General features: G+C 37.8%; 2 long non-coding RNA genes and 1 pseudogene across 4 annotated transcripts in view; 1 reads left to right on the forward strand and 2 right to left on the reverse strand.

The window, feature by feature from the left end:
* The window catches only part of LOC123802517 (uncharacterized), a 75,856-nt gene extending 64,570 nt beyond the window's left edge, over positions 1–11,286 (reverse strand). For all 3 annotated transcript variants that reach the window (XR_015727889.1, XR_015727888.1, XR_015727890.1), the window contains exons 1-2: positions 11,135–11,286; positions 248–544 (exon numbers count right to left, since the gene is read on the reverse strand). This is a non-coding gene — a long non-coding RNA (uncharacterized LOC123802517). The remainder of the gene's footprint in view (positions 1–247; positions 545–11,134) is intronic.
* A 98-nt stretch (positions 11,287–11,384) lies between these two features.
* Positions 11,385–21,095, forward strand: part of LOC148108413 (uncharacterized) — a 129,788-nt gene continuing 120,077 nt past the window's right edge. The window contains exons 1-2 of the long non-coding RNA XR_015727892.1: positions 11,385–11,520; positions 19,808–19,880. This is a non-coding gene — a long non-coding RNA (uncharacterized LOC148108413). The remainder of the gene's footprint in view (positions 11,521–19,807; positions 19,881–21,095) is intronic.
* LOC148108414 (52 kDa repressor of the inhibitor of the protein kinase pseudogene) lies at positions 18,862–19,784 on the reverse strand (annotated as a pseudogene).

Raw genomic sequence — 21,095 nt, forward strand, 5'->3', positions numbered from 1 at the left:
ACGAGAGACTATGGACTCTGGGAAACAAACTGAGGGCTTCAGAGGGGAGAGGGGTGGGGGATTGGGATAGGCCAGTGATGGTTATTAAAGAGGGCACATATTGCATGGAGCACTGGGTGTTATATGCAAACAATGAACCATGGAACAATACATCAGAAACTAAGGAACTAAGGATGTACTGTATGGTGACTGACATAACATAATAAAAAATTAAAAAAATAAAAACAAAAAAACCAACGGTACTTACATACATAGCTTGTCTTGGGCAACTGCAGACTGTGAGTAGATCTCCACACCCACCACCAGAATCTTAAAATTTATACAGAGGCCTTCCCTGGGCTGTCACATACAACATCCATAAGGTTTCAACACCATATTACTATTTCAAGTCTGTGTCCATGGGCAGCTTCTAGCCTGGTGAAGGCAAGTAGATTGCACATTCCAAGGACAGGGTGGGGGGATGAGGAGCTGTAATTGCTGGGGTCCAGTTCACAGGTCAATTGGTGGTCACAGGTTCTTGATGACCTCCTCCAACATGAACCTGCTGAAAATTTTAGAAGATCATTATAACAACATAGACACACAAGAACACATTGCTTTTTTATCAAAGTAATACATTATTACATGATAGAAAATCAAGAAATGCAAAAAGTCATAAAAAAGAAATGAGCTACATCCTTGTTCCTACTTTCCCAAAGTAACCATCCTTAAAATGTTGGCATAATCCATTTGTGTGTATGTGAATTTCTGTGTGTATGCATGAGGCATGAGTTACATATTACAATAAAATTAGGATCTCTCATTATAGGGGTGCCTGGGTGGTACAGCAGTTAAGCGTCTGCCTTAGGCTCAGGGCGTGATCCCGGCGTTATGGGATCGAGCCCCACATCAGGCTCCTCCGCTATGAGCCTGCTTCTTCCTCTCCCACTCCCCCTGCTTGTGTTCCCTCTCTCGCTGGCTGTCTCTATCTCTGTCAAAAAAAAAAAAAAAAAAAGGATCTCATTATAGTCATACATTAATGAATATATTTTGGATATAACTAATATTTTTTAAACCACAATTTTAGTGATTACAAAGCAATCTATTATTGGCTGAGCCTTAACTTATTCAAACTATTTCATTATTATTGCTTTAATTTTTTGGCATTATGATTAATACTATAAAATACACTTTTACATAAGTGTCTGTATGTACATATGGTTATTGTTTATTGCCTCAGTACAAAATAATTTATGTTAATATTTTGGGTCTACAAGCGAAAGTTTTCACAATTTGGGAACATTTTGCCTAGACCATATGATTTTCATCCTTCATCTTGTTAATGTGTTGTATCGCATTGATTTGCAACCATCCTTGCATCCTTGGAATAAATACCACTTGATAATAGTGTATGATCCTTTTAATGTATTTTGAATTGGGTTTGCTAACACTTTGTTAAGGATTTTTGCACCTATGTTCATCAGGGATATTGGCCTATAATTTTCTCTTTCTTCTCCTTCTCCTTCTTCTTTCTTCTTCCTCCTCCTCCTACTCCTTTTTTTTTTTTTTTTTCTGTAATAGCTGAGAAGGATGAGTATTGACTCTTCTTTAAATATTTGGTAGAATTTACCTGTGAAGCCATCTAGCCCTAAATTCTTGTTTGTTGGAAGTTTTTTGGATTTCTGATTAAATTTCATTATTAGTAATTGGTCTGTTCAGATTTTGTTTCTTCCTAGTTAAGTCTTGGAAGAATTGTATGTTTTTAGGAATTCATCCATTTCTTCTAAGTTGTCCAATTTGTTCGCATTAATTGTTCATAGTGATCTCTTATGATCCCTGTATTTTTCTGGTGTCAGTTCTAACTTCTTTTTCATTTCTGATTTTATCTATTTGGACCTACTCTTTTTTCTTGATGAGTCTGGCTAAAGGTTTACCAACTTTATCTTTGCAGAGAACCAGCTCTAAGTTTTACTTATCTTTTCTTTCTTTGTGTGTACATATGTATTGTGTAACAATTTCATTTACATCCTTTCTGATCTTATTATTTTCTTCCTTCTACTAACTGGGCTTTGTTTGTTTGTTCTTCTTTTTCTAGTATGAATTTAGATTGTTTATTTGAACTTTTTCCGGTTTCTTGTGTGGATCTGTACGGCTACAAACTTCCCTCTTAGAGCTGCTTTTGCTACATTCCATAAATTTTGGAGCATTGTGTTTTCATTTTCATTTGTCTCGGTATGTTTTTTCATTTCCTTTTTTATTTTTTCAATGACCCAGCGGTTGTTGAGTGGCACATGGTTTAGCCTCCCCATCTGTGTTTTTTCCAGTTTTCTTCTTGTAACTTATTTCTGATTTCGTACCATCATAGTTGGGAAAAATGTTGAATACAATTTCAATCCTCTTAAGTTTATTTAGATTGTTTTGTGGCATAACGTGATCTATCCTGGAAAATGATCCATGTGCCCTTGAGAAGAGAGTATTCTGCTTTTTTTAGTTGGAACGTTCTGTATATATCTAATTAAATCCATCTAGTCTCATGTGCCATTTAAGGCCAATGTTTCTTTATTACTTTTCTGGCTGAAATATCCATTGATATGGGTAGGGGGTGTTAAAGTGTCCCCCTACTATTGTTGTTTTACTGCGAATTCCTCCCCCCCATGTCTGTTAATATTTGCTTTGCGTATTTAGGTGCCTCTCTATGTTGTGTGCATAAATACTTAAAAGTGTTACATCTTCTTGTTGGATTGATTCCCTTATCATTATGTAATGCCCTTCTTTGTCTCTTTACAGCCTTTGTTTTAAAGTTCTACTTTGATATATTGCTACCCCAGGTTTCTTTTCATTTCCATTTACATGGACTATCTTTTTCTATCCCTTCACTTTCAGTCTGTGTATGTCTTTAGAGCTGAAATGCATCTTTTTTAGGCAGCATATTAGATGGATCTTGCTATTTTATCCATTCAGCCACCCTATATCTTTTGATTGGAGCATTTAGTCCATTTACATTTAAAGTAATTGCTGATAGGTACATTTTTATTGCCATTTTGTTCATTTTTTTTTTCCTGGTTGCTTTTGTAGTTCTTCTCTGTTCTTCTCTTGCTCTCTTCCCTTGTGATTTGAGGCTGTTCTTTAGTATTATGTTTGGATTCCTTTCTCTTTATTTTTTGTGTATCTATTATAGGGTTCGTTTTGTGTTTTCCATGAGGTTCATATATATCTAGCTATGAATGCAGTCTATTTTAAGTTGGTGATTGCTTTATTTTGAATGCATTCTAAAAGCACTACATTTTTACTCACCTGTTTTGTTTTTTGATGTCATATTTTACATCTTTTATTTTGTGTATCCCTTAACTAATTATTGCAAATATAGCTGATTTTACTACTTTTGTCTTTTAACCTTCACACTAGCTTAATAAGTGGTCGACCCACTACTTTTACTATATTACTTTACCAGTGAGATTTTTTCTTTCATATTTTTTTCTAGTATTGGCCTTTTCTTTATGCTTAAAGAAATTCCTTTAATATTTCTAATAAAGCTGGTTTAGTGGTGAATAACCCTTTATCTTTTGCCTGTCTGGAAAAACGCTTTATCTTCCTTTCAGTACTGAATGATAACCTTGTCAGGTATTCTTGATTGCCATTTTTTTCCTTTTAGCACCTTGAATATATCATGCCACTCCCTTCTGGACTGTAAAGTTTACGCTGAACGATCATAGTCTTATGGGAGTTCTCTTACATATAACTAATTGCTTTTTCCTTGTTGCTTTTAAGATGTTCTCTTTAGTTTTTTGACATTTTAATTTCAATGTACCTTGGTGTGGATGTCTTTGGGTTCATCTTGTTTGGGACTGTCCATACTTCCTCGGCCTGGATGTCTATTTTCTTCCCCAGGTTAGAAAAGTTTTCAGCTATTATTTCTTCAAATAAGTTTTCTGCCCCATTCTGTCTCTCTTTTCCTTCTGGAACCCCTGCAATGCAAATGTTGGTATGCTTGATGTTGCCCCAGAGGTCTTTTAAACTATCTTTTACATTTATAATTATTTCATTCTATGCTGAAAGATGTATGACATAAGCATGATGAAAAAAAATTTCAATGTAAGCATTTTTTGTGTGGAGAGGAGTATGTATAGTCACTTTAAGTCCCACCTTCTATTTCCTGAAATTTCAATATATAACACTCAAGCAAGCACACTGAGATAAAGCATAAATATCTGAAGTCTGGAGTTTTTTACCTACAGAAATATGATCAATCAGATTCATACTTCCATTTGCCACCAGAATATTTCGAGATTTACTAACCAACTATCCTCATTTTCTTTTCTTTCTTTTTTTTTTAAAGACTTTTATTTAGTTATTTGAGAGAGGAGAGTGAGAGACCATGAGCAGAACTGGGGAGGGGCAGAGGGAGAGGGAGAAGCAGACTCCCCACTGAGCAGGGAGCCCGACATGGGGCCTGATCCCGACCCTGGGACCTTGGGACCCTGGGATCATGACCTGAGCTGAAGGCAGACGCTTAACCGACTGAGCCACCCAAGCACACCCGTCCTCATTTTCTTATATTCTTTTTTTTTTTTTTTCCTGTTCATTGTGGGTGATTTCCACTTTTGTGTCTTTCAGATATCTTCTGTATCCTCTAATCTACTGTTTATTCTCTCTCATGTCTTTTTCATTTGTTATTGTATGCTTCAGTTCTGATTGGTACTTTCCTATATTTTCTAGCTCTTTATTGAAGTTCTCAGTGTGTTCATATATTCTTCTCCTGTTTGGTAAGCATATTTATGACCATTACTTTGAACACTTTATTGGGTAGACTGCTTTATCTCCCTTTCATTTAGCTCTTTATTCTGAAGGTTTTGTCTTGTTCTTTTGTTAGGAACATATTCCTCTATCTCTTCATTTTGCCTAGCTCTCTGTTTCTTTATATGTATGAGAGAGTTACATCTTAGGTATGTCTTCCAGTCTTAAAGGAGTGGCTTTATGTAGGAGATGTCCCATGGTGCCCAGAAGCACAATTCCCCCTGGCAACCAGAGCCAGGTGCTCAGAGATGTCCCCTATGTGGGCTGCATGCTCCCTCCTACTGTGACAGGGCTGTGACTACCGCTAGCATGCTGGTGTATGGGGCTGGTTTCCAGCCCAGCTAGCTGCAAGGCCTGACTGTGATAGCTGTCGGCCCGTTGGCAGGTGGGGTTATCATCATGATGGCTATGAGGCCTAGTCAAGGTGCAGGGCTGTATGTGCTCTTGGTGGGAAATGCATCCTGGCATTGGCAGTCTAGAGGGAACATTCCAAAACAGTGCCCACAAGCACCAGGATCAGCCACTGAATGAGACAGCAGAAATGGCTGCTATCAGTGTTTCAGTCCCTGTGGAGAGGCCCAGATGCCTCTTGCCTCTCTGGCAGATGCTCCAAGATTAGCAAGTGGGCTCCTTTACTATGTGCTTTTTGATCTGGTCTTTTCATGCCGGTTACCAAATTAAGTGAGTTCGTGCCTGAGCCCTTAAGAGAAGATTTACCTTTCCCTGCAGTTCTGTAGTTTTTCTGGATGTATTCCCCGATGGTTTTCAAAGCCAGGTGTTTTGGGGGCTCATCTTTCCTGTGCAGAATCTAAGGGTTGGGATCCTGATGTGAAGCTTGAATCTCCTGCTCTTCACAAAGAAGTTCTCTACCTTTGTGATCCGTTCTGACCATAAAAGACCACACTTGGGGGGCACCTGGGTGGCACAGCGGTTAAGCGCCTGCCTTCGGCTCAGGGCATGATCCCGGCGATCTGGGATCGAGCCCCACATCAGGCTCTTCCGCTATGAGCCTGCTTCTTCCTCTCCCACTCCCCCTGCTTGTGTTCCCTCTCTCGCTGGCTGTCTCTATCTCTGTCGAATATATAAATAAAATCTTAAAAAAAAAAAAAAAAAGACCACACTTGGCTTGTGGTTTTGTTTTTTTTTTTTCCTTATCAAGAACACAGCTCTGCTTCTTCTACCCATCTCAGTGCTATCCTTGATTGCAGAGGCTCTGTTCATCCAGTTTTTAGGTCCCTTGCAGAAGGAATTATTCCACATATAGTTGTAGATTGCTATGTCTGTGAGAAGTGAGCTCAGGATCTTCTTATGCCACCATCTCGCACTGATGTTTGGTTTATTTCATTTATTTTTGCACAGCAAGAGTTTTGTGAATTATAAACAGTTAATTCATGTGTGACATTACCATGAATACTAAAAATGTTAACTCTAATTTTAAACTTGAATCAGTTTACATATTTTAGTAAACATAATGAGGTAGGTAAATAATTCACAAAAAAGTCTGCGGCAAGAATTCTCGTGACATAAACACAGTTCATGAAAAAGATGCTTTTCACAGGCTTCCCCAACCTTCTTTCCTGGGAAACTGAACCAAGGGGAGAGCATGTTTATGAAAGGAAGTGTTGCCATCCTACTATGGTCCAACAGACTTGCTGGACCAAAAGGAAAACACACCTGCCCCTTTCTGACTGGGAAGTGGTACTGGATGGTGCAAAGGGAAAGAAGGTGGGGCAGTAATGGATACAGTCTGCTGATAATGGAACTTTGTGAGAGAGAACAGGGAGAGAATTAGTAGTAAAAAAGTAAATAAGTTTAAGTAAGTTCACAAGAGTAAACATTTTTGAAAAGGCAAGCGTTTTAAAAGTGATTACATTTTGGTGGAAGCACCTATCTTAGTCTACTTGGGTGGCTCTAACAAAATACCATAGACTGGGTAGCTTATAAACAACAGAAATTTATTTCTCAAAATTCTGGAGGCTGGGAAGTTCAAGATCAAGGCACCAGCAAATTTTGTGTCTGGTGAGAGCCACTTCCTGGTTCATAGACAGCTCTTATCCTCACATGGTGGAAGGGGTGGGAGATTTCTCTGCATTTAGATAAGTAATTATGACCTAGGGAAATGATTCCCAAGAACCTAAGACATGATCAAGTTTACAATTATTTCTTTTCTTCTGGGCACTTTTTGAAAAACTTATAACTATATAGACCTTTAACATTAAAATAATACAAAAATAATTGAGAATAAAATTGAAATACAAATTAAAGCCTTCCATGGCAAAATTTAAAAGGGGAATTTTGTTGTTATTTTAACATTAGATCACTCTGCTGAAGATTTTTATAAGTAAATATATATTCTTAAATTATAACAATATTTTTTAAACTTCAGTTAAAATACTATTCTGGGGTATCTGAAATAGCAGATATTTTTAAAATGGATGATTACTAGGATATATGATGTTCCTACAAACGACTGGCTTTCTCCCAAACTTTTTATCAATTTAATGAAAATATCTCCAAAGTGTCATTTCCCTACCTTCTCAAGCATTTAAATATTCTCCCAAATGTGTCAGAAAAATAAATTAGCTAAATACATTTTTAAATAGTTATAGTTGACTTTGTACTGTGACAGTATAAACACTGTGTAGTTTTCATTATATTGAAACAAGAAAAATAATGCAAATGTTTCATAATGGTTCAATAAATACATTATAATGAGACTTCCTGATACAATCTCATTGCCACCTTTAAGAGATATGGTTACAAATACTTTTGTAAAAGTCATAAAATGTTTACAATATGAAAATTATAATGTGGATAATTTTGTTTTTAAAAAGTCTGAAAAACCTAGAAGAAATACTAAAGTGTAAGCAATATTTCCTCTTCAACTTTTCTAAATAAATGTATAATAGTTTTAATAACCTGAATAAGTTGAAAAAAAAATAGAACCACCACTGCACCATATACTTGAAAGTGGTTAAAATGGTAAATTTTATATTTTATAACAAAGAGAAGAAAAAAAAAGCCAAGAATCACTGTAATTTGAAGGCATCTATAGTAGCAACAAATTCCCCTATTTACATTTTAAATTCCCAAGATCACTAAACTAAAAACATAAAATAATGTGTATTTGTTACCATGACCTTGCAAAATTAAAATTAATCTATGGAAAAAAAACCCCAAAACTGACAGTACTCTCTTATAGTGAATCTGTAAGTAAAAAGACCTTCTGAGTTCATCAGACAGATAGTTTATGCACACCTTTTCAAGTTCAATTCTCTTAATACATATTAATTATTGGCTCTTATGGCATACTATGTTGGCTAGCTTCATGAGTTTCTTGGTTACTTAAGATCTGGATAGTTGTGTGAGCACAATATGAACTCAAATCCAATAACTATGAAGGATTCAGTCATTCCTACTCAGCACCTTGGCACCTTTATAGTTTGCTGTCACATGTGCTGGGATTAGAAAAACTATCCTAAAAGTCACTATTGCAGGTTTTCCACTAATAAGATAAACAAAGATCTATTACAATGGGATAACTTAAATATACAGATATCTATAGTTTCATAATATTTTTTATTATTAGAACTGTACATGTATACATTTTTTTAAAGATTTTATTTATATATTTGAGAGAGAGAGAGACAGCATGAGCAGTGGGGAGGAGCAGAGGGAGAGAGAGAAGGAGACTCAGGGAGCCCAAGTTGGGGCTTGATCCCAGGATCCTGAGATCAGGACCTGAGCCGAAGGCAGATGCTTAACCAACTGAGCCACCAAGGACCCTATAATGTGTACACTTAATTATGTATTAACATGGAATCAATCATACAAAAAATTGAGAAGTGAAGGCTTTTCACTATGAACAAATGATATTTTGGCAAAATCTAATTGATCTTATATTATCATTTTTGAATCTGCATGAATATATTTCTTATTTTATTCATGCTATAACCTTCCATACAAATGGTATATGAAGGAATAATTTCTTCTTTTCAACAAATGTTAGGGATTGTAAAGGTCAGCTTTTGGCTTTATTTTAAAATAAAAGCATGAGGGGCACCTGGGTGGCTCAGTCGTTAAGTGTCTACTTTCAGCTCAGGGCGTGATCCCAGCATTCTGGGATCGAACGCCGCATCAGGCTCCTCCGATATGAGCCTGCTTCTTCCTCTCCCACTCCCCCTGCTTGTGTTCCCTCTCTCGCTGGCTGTCTCTCTATCAAATAAATAAATAGAATCTTTAAAAAAAATAAAAAATAAAAATAAAATAAAAGCATGAAGACTGAATGGAAACAAGCTGATAACTACAGTCCATAGATAAATTTTATTAAATATACTAAATTAGGGTAAGTGATTTAGAGAGACTATCAGGTCTCTCTCAATTTTAGCTTTCAGGAAAATTGTTTTTGTCATTTTGGAGTATAAAAATATTGGAAGAACAATATTCTCGGGAGGTTTACAGAATACATTTAAGTAAATATTACCATGTAAATTATATCTGGACAATTAACAGAGATGTCTTATTGTATCATTATCTGTCTAGTCTTCTGGCATTGAAAATTATAATAAAGCAGGAGATCATGTGGCCTATGATTAAATCATTTTGACAAGAAATCCTACATTTACAAAGATAGACTTCCTTTGAATTGATGCTATGTGCAAACAAACACAATAACAAAAAATTCAAGCAGTCATGGAGTACTCATGTCATGAAAAGTAAGGATTTCTTCTGCCCCAAACTCTATTTTTCATCTCTAGAGGTACCACTGATACCAGATTTTTTGTCTTCCAGGAGACATTCTAAGAACCAAACTAATATGTACACCTTGTGTCTTAGTCCATCTGTGCTGCTATAACAAAAATGATGTGGTGAGGGCCATCTTCCCAGATGCAGACTTATTATAACCTCACATAGTGGAAGGGACAAAGGATCTTTCTCTGGCTTCTTCCGTAGGGGCACTAATCCCATTCATGAGGGTACCATCCTCGTGAACTCAGCATCTCCCAAAGGTTCCACTACCCAACACCATCACACTGGGCATTAGGACTCAACATACCAATTCTGAATGGACACAAACATTATCTATAGCATCTTATAATACAAATGACAGTCTTCCATATGAGTTTGTGTATCTGTTTTTAAACTTACTAAAGTCTTATTGATTACATTTCAATCGATATAAACCTTGTTCTTTTTAAAGATTTTTTTTTTTTTTTTTTTTTTTTTTTGACAGAGAGAGACAGCCAGCGAGAGAGGGAACACAAGCAGGGGGAGTGGGAGAGGAAGAAGCAGGCTCATAGCAGAGGAGCCTGATGTGGGACTCCATCCCGGTACGCCAGGATCACGCCCTGAGCCGAAGGCAGACGCTTTAACGACTGCGCTACCCAGGCGCCCTTGTTCTTTTTAATGACTGCAATAGATTTTCTTTAACTGGCGAGTTAATGGAATTTAAATTCTTCCAAATTTCTGTTATTCAAAAAATGTGCAAATAAATACAGGGTTATTTATTTCTGCAGGATGTACTCCTGGAAGTAGAACAGCTGGATCAAAGTCTCATGCTGTTTGTTCTGATAGCTATAGTCGAATTACATAACAAAAAAGAAGAATTATTTTGCACTCCTGGCAATAATGTATACACTTCCCAACAGAGTTTTTATCAAAATTTTGTCACTGTTAAATCTCATAGTGAAAGAAAACTTGTAGTTTTATTTTTCGTTGACGAGGTTATTTTTTGTTTTAAAGTCACATGTATCTCCTTTTTTACAAACTGCCATTTGTCCATTTGTGTCTATTAGTTTTTCTTTTCAATCTGCGTTCTTTATCGAAGGTTAGAACTTTATTATATGTTGAAATATTTTTGAAATGTGTCATTGGTCTTATTGGAATTCCCCATGCAGTATTTTATTTCGTGTAGCCAAATTTTAGCTACTTTTGTTTTTATCATCTCTCCTTAATTCTGAAGAATAAGAACTATAAAGTTAAACTTTCATTATGACATGCAGGAGTCTGGTCAGGTAGAAACCCTCCGGCGCGACACTCAGAGCAGAGCAGCCCCGGCAACGCGGCTTCTTCCCGCAGGAGGCGCTAGGAAGCGGGGCAGGGAAGGCCGGGAAGCACAGCCAGTTCTCCCAGAGCACACACCCCTCCACTAGTCCTACTGAGTCTCCTGCAGAGGCGCGCCGGGAGCCCTGAAACTCCCGCACCACCTGAGGATGCAGCGCGCGGCACAGCGGGCGGGCGAGTGCCAGCTTAGAGCGCCGCGCGTCCCCGCGTCCGCCAGCTCCCGGCCTCCTCTCATCAGGCAGCTCCGCGTCCGCGCCTCCCGGACCCCGCTCCTCGCCCGCCGTCCGGCCCCACTCACCGCCCGGCCCGCTGTCCTCTCCGTACCCGCGACGCCAGGCCCGGCGTCTAACTTTCCCCGCGGAGCAGAGTAAAGAGGAGGGGCGAGGAAAGAGAGAAGGAAGAGGAGGACTTTTCAAATTAAAAACAAACTAGAGCCCGGAGGGGAGGGGACGGTGCGGGGCTCAGGGGCGTGGTCCCGGCTCGCCCGGACCCGCCCCCAGGGCGCGCGGTCGCGCTGGCCTTGGACCCCGCCCCCTGCGCCTGGCGCTTGGCGCTCTGCAGCCGAGGGTCGGTTGTCCCCGGAGGCGCGGGTGCCCCCTGGTGTGGGCGTCCACATAAAAAAGGAGGGGGAGTGGGACACGGAGAGAGAAGTTGTCACAGCTGTAGTGTGAGGTGAAGAGAAAGGTAAGGGCCTGTCTACGGTTGCCTCTAATGGGAGACGCAAGTTTTTGAGGAGTTTTGCTGACAGGGATTACTATGCGCGGAAAGGAAAAGAAACCACTCTTTCCCAAGAGCCCGGTTAATTTGCGTCTGCTCCCACCCCCCCAGACCTTTGGCTTGGAGAATTGGCCTTGGCAATGCAATGCTAGCAGGAAGCACTCAGGCGCAGGCCCAGGCATTCTGGCTTTTTTCCTCACAGAGTTGTAAGAGGCCAATATGATTTTGGAGGCGGGAAGGCAGGGACTCCGGAGTGGGGGAGGGGAGCCTGTGTTTTCGGACACTGGGGGGAAAACTGCCATTTGTTAATTACCGTTGTTGAGCACAAATGCTTTCCCCCCTCCACCCCCCAGACTCCTGAGATTCAGCTTTGGGGTGGTCTATGGGGAGAAGCACTATCCTCTGACTGGAGCTGGGGGAGACTAAAAAGGTCCCTGACATTATATATATATATATATATATATATATATATATATATATAAGTCAGAACTGAGCAGAAATAAATTAGATTAACTCTGAAGAGTACTTGGCAGTGCTCCACTATGGGAGAAGTTTGGATAGGTGAAGGCATATGGAAGTGGAATTCTGGAATTTTCCATTTTACTTTCCATGCTATTTGTTAGTACGTGTGTGAAAATTTTTAAAAATCCTAATATATATATTATTAGCACAGGATATGTCAGAACTGTAGAAATAACGTGTTAAAGTATAAAACTAAGAAATAACCACTAAAGCTATGGTGATCCAAACTCAGGTCTTAAAGACATGATTCAATGATGTTCCAACTTGAATAGGTTAAGTAATAACAACTGCACTACTTTTTAAAAAATATTTTCTTGTTTTTTTTATTTTTTAATTTTTTTAGTGCAATAGAGTCTTGATGCTTTTTAGCTACATCTTTTCCTATTTGTTATTATTTTTAACTGATTGCTTTTATGTTGCCACAATCCACTTGAAGTTAATATTATATAATTTAGTACAAAATTAAGAAATTTGCAACAGTACACGCAATCCATTCACAAGTTTATAAGATATGAACTCAATATACATTGTTAAAATTTTGGCTTACAATTTGACAAAATACAGCATCCTTTCTTGATTAAAACTCTCCACAGTGTAGGGAGAGAGGGAACAAACCTCAATATCATAAAAAGCCGTCTCTGAAAAGCCCACAGCAAATATCATTCTCTATAGGGGGAAAACTGATAGCTTTCTCCTAAGGTCAGGAACATAACAGGGATGCCCACTTTTCACTGCTGTTCAACATAGTACTAGAAGTCCTAGCCTCAGCAATCAGACAACAAAAAGAGATAAAAGGCATTCAAACTGGCAAAGAAGAAGTCAAACTCTCACTCTTTGCAGATGACGTGATGCTTTATGTGGAAAACCCAAAAGACTCCACTCCAAAATGGCTAGAACTCATACCGCATTTCAGGAATGTGGCAGGATAAAAAATCAATGCACAGAAATCAGTTGCATTTCTATACATTAACAATGTGATTAAAGAAAGAAATTAAGGAATTGATTCCATTTACAATTGCACCAAAAACCATAAGAGACCTATGAATAAACCTAACCAAAGAGATAAAGGATCAGTACTCTAAAAACTACAGAACACTTAGGAAAGAAATTGAGGAAGATGCAAAGAGATTGAAAAACATTCCATGCTCATGGATTGGAAAAATAAATATTGTTAAAATGTATATACTGCCCAGAGCAATCTACACATTCAAAACAATCTCTATTATAATACCATCAACATTTTTCACAGAGCTGTAACAATTCTAAAATTTGTATCGAACCAGAAAAGACCCCAAATAGCCAAAGGAATGTTGAAAAAGAAAACCAAAGCCAGAGGCATCACAATTCCAGACTTCAGTCTGTATTACAAAGCTGTAATCATCAAGACAGTATGGTACTTGCACAAAAACAGACACATAGATCAGTGAAACAGAGTAGAGAACCCAGAAATGGACCCTCAACTCTATGGTCAACTAATCTTCGACAAAGAAGGAAAGAATACCCAATGGAAAAAAGACAGTCTCTTCAACAAATGGTGTTGGGAAAATTGGACAGCCTCGGGCAGAAAAATGAAACTGGACCATTGCCTTATACCGTACACAAAAATAGACTCAAAATGGATGAAAGGCCTAAATGTGAGACAGGAATCCATCAAAATCCTAGAGGAGAACACAGGCAGCAACCTCTATGACCTCAGCCACAGCAACTTCTTGCTAGACACATCTCCAAAGGCAAGGGAAACAAAGGCAAAAATGAACTGCTGGGACTTCATCAAGATAAAAAGCTTCTGCACAGCAAAGGAAACAGTCAACAAAACTAAAAGGCAACCTATGGAATGGGAGAAGATATTTGCAAATGACATTTCAGCTAAAGGCTAGTATCTAAATCTATAAAGAACTTATCAAACTCAACACCCAAAACCAAATAATCCAGTCAAGAAATGGGCAGAAGATGTGAACAGACAGTTCTCCAAAGAAGACCTACAAATAGTCAGTAGACACATGGAAAATGCTCAACATCACTTGTCATCAGGGAAATACAAATCAAAGCCACAATGAGATACCACCTCACACCAGTCAGAATGGCTAAAATTAACAAGTCAGGACACGACAGATGTTGGCAAGGATTTGGAGAAAGGGGTAACCCTCTTTCTCTGTTGGTGGGAATGCAAACTGGTACAGCCACTCTGAAAAACAGTATGGAGGTTTCTCAAAACAGTATGGAGGTTTCTCAAACTGGTACAGCCACTCTGAAAAACAGTATGGAGATTTCTCAAAAGTTCTTGAAAATAGAACTACCCTACAACCCAGCAATTGCACTACTAGGCATTTACCCCAAAGATACAGATGTGGTGAAATGAAGGAGCACCTGCACCCCAATGTTTATAGCAACAATGTCCACAATAGCCAAACTGTGGAAGGAGCTGAGATGTCCTTCAACAGATGAATGGGTAAAGAAGATGTGTATATATATATACAGTGGAATAGTACTCAGCCATCAGAAAGGATGAATACTTAGCATTTTCATCAGTGTGGATGGAATAGGAGGGTATTATGCTAAGTGAAATAAGTCAGAGAAAGATAATTATCGTATGGTTTCACTCATAAGTGGAATATAAAAAACTGTAGAGGATCATAAGGGGAGGGAAAACTGAATGGAAAGAAATCAGAGAGGGAGAGAAACCATGAGATACTCTTAACTACGGGAAACAAACTGAAGATTGGTGAAGGGGAGGTGGATGGGGTGATGGGGTAACTGGGTGATGGTCATTAAGGAGGGCATGTGATGTGATGAGCACTGGGTGTCATTGGCAACTGATGAATTGTTGAACACTACATCTGAAACTAATGTATTATTTGTTGGCTAATTGAATTTAAATAAAATAAATTTTGGCTTACAGAGTTAATTGTTTTTTATAGATATTAAGACAAGGAAAAAAAGATAACTTTTATATTTACCCCTCTGTGCACAATTCCACGTGACTTCATTCTTTCTTGGACATTTGAGTTTTATATAGTGTCACTTCCCATCAGGGCGAAGAGTTTTGTTTTGGATATCTTAAAGTGGAGATTTGCTGGCAATAAATTCTTTCAGCTTCCATTAATCTGAAAATATATTTATTTTGCCTTCACTTTTAAAAGTCGTTTTTACTAAATATAGAATTGTGGATTGGCAATATTTGGTTTTAAATCCTAACATGTTAAAGATATACCTGGTATCTCCATTTTTGTCTCATGGCAGTAAGCTCTCATTGCTTTTAAGATATCTTTTTATCTTTGGTTTTCTGCACTTACTCTATACTATTTGGTTTTCTTTGTATTTTTCCAGCTTGGGATTCTCTGAGTTTCATGGATATGTCAGTTCACATTTCCCCCCAAATTTGATTATATTTCAGCCATTTTTCTTTGAAATTTCTTCTCTTCTCCAGTACCCTCCACCCCTTATATCTAGGAATCCTACTGAATATATGCTGGAACTCTAGATATTGCCCAACAGATCACTGAGTTTTGTTTGTGTTTTTATTCTTTTACTCTTTTCTTAGAATTGGTTAATTTCTATGGCTGTCTCTTTAAGTTATTGGCCTTTAAATTAATCTATTCAGCCTGTCCAGTGATTTTTTCCATTTTAGATGTTAACATTTTCAGTTCTAATATTTCTATTTGGTCCTCCCCCCCCACTCCCCTAATTTGTAATACAATATGATTTGTATTACATATGCAGGACTTATTTATTTTATAACTAGAAGTTTGTACCTCTTGATCCTTTTCACCCATTGAGCCCACTTCCCAACCCCTTGCCTCTGGCAAACACCAATCTGTTTTTTGCATCTATGTTTTTCTTTGTTTTGTTTGTTCATTTATTTTCTTCTTTTAGATTCCATGTATAAATGAAACCATATGTTATTTGTGTTTCTCTGACTTATTTTGCTTATCATAATACCCACAAGATCTATCCATGTTGTTACAAATGGCAAGAATTCATTTTCTATATGGCTGAATAATTTCCCATTGTGAATATATACTACATCTTCTTTATCCATTCATCTATCAGTGGACACTTAGGTTGTTTCCATAGCTTGCTTATTTTAAGTAATGGTGCAAAGAACATGGGGTGCATATATCTTTTCAAAGTAGTGTTTTGGTTTTCTTCAGATAGATGCTCAGAAGTGGAATTGTTGGATTGTGCAGTAGTTCTATTTTTAATTTTTTGAGGAAACTCCTTACTGTTTTTCATTGTGGCTGTACCAATTTACAGTCCCACCAACAGTGCACAAGGGTTCCCTTTTCTCCATATCCTTGCCAACACTTGTTATTTCTTGTTTTTTGATGATGGCCATTCTGACAGGTGTGAGGTGATATCACAGTGTGCATTGATTTGCATTTCTGTGATGATTAGTGATGAGCATCTTTCCATGCACCTGTTGGCCATCTGTATGTCTTTGGTGGGAAAATGTCAATTTAGATTCTCTGTTCATTTTGTAATTGGAGTTGTTGTTATTGAGTTGTATAACTTCTTTATATATTTTGGATATTAACCCCTTAACAGTTATATGATTTGTAAATATCTTCTCCCATTCAGTAAGTTGACTTACTGAGCACACACACACACACACACACACACACACACACCCCACACACCACACACACCCCAGCACCACCACCACGACCACCACCACCACCAAGAGAGATGTTAAGAGATATTTTCTTCCAGGAGTTTTATGGTTTCTGGTTTTATATTCTTTAAGCCATTCTGAGTTATTTTTTGTGTATGGTGTAAGATAGTGATCTAGTTTCATTCTATTGCATGTGGATGTCCAGTTTTCCCTACACCATTTATTGAAGAGACTATCTCTTCCCCATAGTATATTCTTGCTTCTTTGTTATAAATTAATTGACCATATATGCTTGGGTTGATTTCTGGACTTTCTATTCTGCTTTAATGATCAATTTTGTTAGTATTGTGCTTAGGTTCTTTTTCTTACTGTCCTTTTTTGTATTTTTTTTCTTTCTGTATTTTTAATAGGTATTTGTTTTATGGTTACATATGGTTTTGATGTCACATTTTACCTCTTTATTTTGTGCGTCCCTTAACAAATTATTGTAGATATAATTATTTGTACTACTTTTGTCTTTTTAACTTTCATACTAGCTTTAAAAATGATTAATCCACTTCCTTTATTATATATTTATCTTAACCAGTGAGTTTTTTGCTCACATATATTTTCTTGTTGCTAATTACTACCCTGTCTTTTCAGCTTAAAGCAGTCCCTTTAACATTTTTTTTTTGTAGGGCTGGTTTTTTTGTTGGTGAACTCCTTTATTGTGTATTTGTCCAAAAAACTTTTTTTTCCCCCAGCTTTGTAACGATAATCTTGCTAGGCAGAATATTCTTGTTTGGAAGGTTTTTGTTGTGTTTTTGTTTGTTTGTTTGTTTGTTTTGTTTTTCCTTTTAGTATTTTGAATATCATGCCACTTTCTTCTAGCCTGCAAAGTTTCTGCTAAGAAATCTGCTGATGATCTTATGGGGGTTCCCTTATATGTAACAAGTTATTTTTTTGTTCTTGTTGTTGCTTTTAAGGTTCTCTTTTTATCTTTAACTTTTTTTAAAAAACAAAATTCACATTTTATTTAAGTTTAAATAAACTATACAAAATTGATTTTCTTCTCCAAAAAATAACAGCAATATTTTCTGTGTTATTCCTAGATAAACCACAAAACACTTATTTTTGTAGGTTTTCCAGGTTTTGTTTATAAATCAAGACAAAGCAGTAGATATAATCATGGAAAAAGAGGAAAACAGACAAATCAGTTGTCAGTATCCATGGCCTCTGATCCTGTCTTGACCATGAACAGAGGTGTTCAACATATACCTGCTAACCAGCTTATGAAGATGTAGGCTCAACAAAGGAATGTAAACAGAAACAACCCAATGTGGAATAACAATGGTAGTCTCTCCCATTCAAACTTTAACTGTAACTTGTTCCTTTAAGTTCATTTGATAAAGACAAAATCTACACTGCAATCCTTACTTAGCAAGCTCACACATTTCTCTCTCTCTCTCCATCTGTCTGGTAATTCCCTTAACTGTCCATTACAGATTTTTAACATACTAACACTCCTACTATTCAAAGGTCACTCGTGAGCTTCATTGTAACATTTTATAAAGTGTATTCTTTCCTCCTACACCTCTTCAAAATCTACATCTTCTTTTTTTTTTTTTAAGATTTTATTTATTTATTTCACAGAGATAGAGACAGCCAGTGAGAGAGGGAACACAAGCAGGGGGAGTGGGAGAGGAAGAAGCAGGCTCATTGCGGAGGAGCCTGATGTGGGGCCCAATCCCATAACGCCGGGATCACGCCCTGAGCCGAAGGCAGATGCTTAACCGCTGTGCCACCCAGGCGCCCCCAAAATCTATATCTTCTAAGAACCGATAACTCAACAACTGACAATTGGATTTAGTGAGAATAAATGTTATGTCTAAAATGACTTAACTAAAACAGTTCCCAAATGCCATTAGTAGAGATCCCGTAGAAGTGTAATGTGGCACTTTCAGTGCTATCTTCTGGAAGAATAGGTGTGTCTCCAAAGCATGAGAGTTTAAACAAGGGCCATTTAAGTAGGCAGATTATCAATGGCTTATGTACTCAATGAGAGGTCGATAGGTCAAGATATTTAATGATTAAGTGACCTACATACACCTGACAACTTTTCTGTAGATGTTTTCAAATTTCTTTCAGATTTTTCCAAATATCAAGCATAAGAGAAAGCCTACTTTAAAAGTCTCTTAGGTGCTTTCAATGGTTTCTGAGTTATCTGTAGGAAGCTCTGACTTAGTTGTATAGAGTTTGATATATGTGTCCACCATTATATCCAGATTATGTTTTGCATCAAAATTCATGTTAAGCAAAGCCAAGTTACTTGACCTTTGGTCTGTCAAAGTGTTCCTCAGGTATGCTTTGAGACACTTTTGCTCATTTTCATAGTGTTCATTCTCAACCTTCATCACAGGAAGAATACATAGGACTTTCAGCAATGCATAAACATTGGGAAAATTGATGTCTGGTAAATACAGGGTTTCATAAATCTTGGATGGAAGCTCTATATCTTTCCCTCTGTGTTTCCACTTGATTCTCCAACAGTGCAGCTCAGCTGAGAGTGTGTTGGGATTGGGCAAGTCACTTCTGTACGTGTCAGCATGGTGCTCCTCCCATGTATTAGATTTGAGCTGTCCCATTACAGAGAGTAAGATAAACATTTAAGAGCTTTGAGGTGCTGTTCTGAGAATATATGTTTCAGTTCCTGAATAATCTGTTCCACTGTTGGAACACTTAGAGTTTCTTTATACTAACTCTCAGTGGTAAGCTGAGATTCCAGGTTACCTTGCTGGGCTCTGCAGAATTTCCCAGGGAGTTTCATCTGAATATCAAGTTTAGTTGCTAAATTTGTGGCTTCTTCAAACCAAAATTCACAATAAACTTCGATGTTTTCTATCACTTCATTTAGTGAATGCAGCACTGCAGTCAAGCCACTGGCTGCAAAGAAAACATCAGAGGTTTGCCCTTGGAGATTTTTCCCAAAGGCTCTTGTAAAAGATAGAACATTTTTAAGAACAGCAATGGTAATGATGAAATCAAAATCTGTTACTGCACTACAGAGTACAAAAGCTTGACCAGCTATATAGTTATTCCATCTAATATTTGTATTCATCAATTTTTTTTTGTTTGTTTCAGAGTCCTGATTTCATCTTCACTCAATTCTTTTATTCATTTTCTGTGTCTTCTACGCGGATTGTTCAAATGACTGGTAAGATCAAATATTGTGGTATTGCATTATCTTGAAGAACTGTCCTATAAGGACTCTCCCAATGACTTCACAAGTATCTGCTTCAGTTAATTTTGAGAAATAAAATAACCCAATCACTCTTTAGTTTTCTGATGCCTCGACAAAATGTATAGTTTACAGATCGTAGAGGTATCAAAGTGTTTGGCACATAATTGATAATGTTTATTTAGTGGATTAGGTGTTTTATCTTCTAAGTCTGCTGTCTTACAATTCTCCACCCACTTCTGGCATTTGGCTAGATCCCGCGGGAACCTGAAGAAGGCCACGTCCAACTGCATGCTCTTCCTCGTGCAGTTGGGGGCAGTGCAGAAGTTTGGCATCATGGCCCACCCTCCAGCTGGCCCAGCCTTCCCCTCCCTGCCTCCCAGCAGCCCGCTGGCCCTTAGGGGCTGGGGAGGGGTTACCTTTAACTTTTGACATTTTAGTTATGTGTCTTGGTGTGGGTCTCTTTGGGTTCATTGTCTGGAACTTTCTGGGATTCCTGGATCTATATGTCCATTTCTTTTCCCAGGTTTAGGAAATTTTCATCCATTATTTTTTAAAAATATGTGTTCTGCCCCTTTCTTTCTTCTTTTTCCGGAATCCCTATGCTGCAAATGTTATTCTGTTTGTTTTCCTCTAAGTCCTTTAATATTCATTCATAATATTTTTAAAAATTCTTTTTCACTTTTGCTGCTTTGTTTGGGTAAGTTCTACTGCCCCATCTTCCAGATCACTGATTCGTTCTTCTGCTTCAACTAGTCTGCTGTTGGACCCCTTTAGCATATTTTTCAGTTATTAAAATCTTCGGCTCTCTACCCTATGATCCAGCCATTGCACTACTGGGTATTTACCCCAAAGATACAGATGTAGTGAAGAGAAGGGCCATATGCACCCCAATGTTCATAGCAGCAATGTCCACAATAGCTAAATCGTGGAAGGAGCCGAGATGCCCTTCAACAGATGACTGGATTAAGAAGTTGTGGTCCATATATACAATGGAATATTACTCAGCTATCAGAAAGAACGAGTTCTCAACATTTGCTACAACATGGACGGCACTGGAGGAGATAATGCTAAGGGAAATAAGTCAAGCAGAGAAAGACAACTATCATATGATTTCTCTCATCTATGGAACATAAGAACTAGGATGATTGGTAGGGGAAGAAAGGGATAAAGAAAGGGGGGGTAATCAGA

The sequence above is a fragment of the Ursus americanus genome, chromosome 20 (assembly GCF_024610735.1).
Source record: "Ursus americanus isolate L20-20 chromosome 20, mUrsAme1.1.p, whole genome shotgun sequence".
NCBI classification, from domain to species: domain Eukaryota; kingdom Metazoa; phylum Chordata; class Mammalia; order Carnivora; family Ursidae; genus Ursus; species Ursus americanus.